The following is a 1,390-nucleotide window of genomic DNA, read 5'->3' as shown; positions in this document are numbered from 1 at the left end:
CTACCAGGACAAGCACTTTAGCCGACGAAGTATTTTCGTCGGCCTGTTAGCTTAATTCGTCGGCTAAGATCTTAGCCGACGAGCCTTCGTCGGCTAAGATTTCGTCGGGAAAAGGTCGTCGGCGATGACTTTAGCCGACGAAGCTAGAAGACGATGTCGGCTATTGTCCTAGACTTTAGCCGACGACGTCTTCTGTCGTCGGCTAATTTTTGCGACAATAGCTGACGACAGAAGACGTCGTCGGCTTTTTTCCCAGACTTTAGCCGATGAATATCTTAAAAGTTTCGTCGGCCATAGTCTGAGACTTTAGCTGACGAAACGCTTAATATATTCGTCTGCTATATTATGTAATAAAAAATAAAAAATAACTATAGCCGACGAAATATAGTCTGTTTCGTCGGCTGTACAAGGGTTTAGCCGACGAAACATTCCATAATTCGTCGGCTAAACCTTATAAAAAATTAAAAATATTATAGCCGACGAATTATGGCGTATTTCGTCGGCTATAAGTTCATTCCAGTAAAAAAAAAACCCGAAATTTCTAAATTATCATTCCAAACAAGCTGTAAAATACACTAAAACAATTCCATATAACCAACAACAAGCACATAAAACTATATAATTCATCAACTACACAAAATCTAGATCGTCTAAATTAATATCCGCTTCTGGGGGCTGCTGCGGAGGTTGCGGCGACTGGGGTAGCGGTATAGCCGGAGGCATGGGCGGAGCCGGAAGTCTCTGAAGCTGGGCAGCTGTAAAGTCATGCATGTACTGGAACATCTGCCGCTGCTAGGCCTGCTGGATGACATATATATTGGCAGCATAGGCTGCCTGCGCGGCATGATAGGCAACCTGAGCAGCTTGTTATTCCCGTAGTCTCTGAACTTCTGACTCTAGCTGAGTCGTCCTGGTGGTCGTGGTCCTGCTGCTGGTTGAGGCTGCCTTTCGTTGAAATACTGGAGTGGTCATCAGGACCCCCTCGTCCTTCTTTCCTAGACCCCGGCAGTAAAAGTTGTTTGCTTGCGGTGGGAAGGCTGTGCCCATGATCCTCGCCCTAACCGTCGGATCCGAAGTGTCGATCCGGGACAGGGCTTCAGATATCTCTTCATCCTGCGTGTCCGGCCATGTCTCCCTCACTATAGCACTCATCACCTCGTCACTAGTCTCCCTCACCTTCGCCTAATTAGATAAGAAAAAAATTATTAATTAACATTTTGACATATATATATATATATATAAGTAAAATTAAAAATTTAAAAACGTAAGATGACTTACAATATCCTCCTGGGCGTCAGGATATGCCTTCTCGTACGTATAGACGTACCGGTTGACTTCTGCATGTTCCTTGGCCGCCTCGTCCATGAAGACAGCGAACGGTCTAGAACCG

This window comes from Fragaria vesca, linkage group LG6 (assembly GCF_000184155.1).
Source record: "Fragaria vesca subsp. vesca linkage group LG6, FraVesHawaii_1.0, whole genome shotgun sequence".
Classification (NCBI taxonomy): Eukaryota; Viridiplantae; Streptophyta; class Magnoliopsida; order Rosales; family Rosaceae; genus Fragaria; species Fragaria vesca.
The sequence above is the reverse complement of the archived record's forward strand: the minus strand, read 5'-3'. Positions refer to the sequence as shown.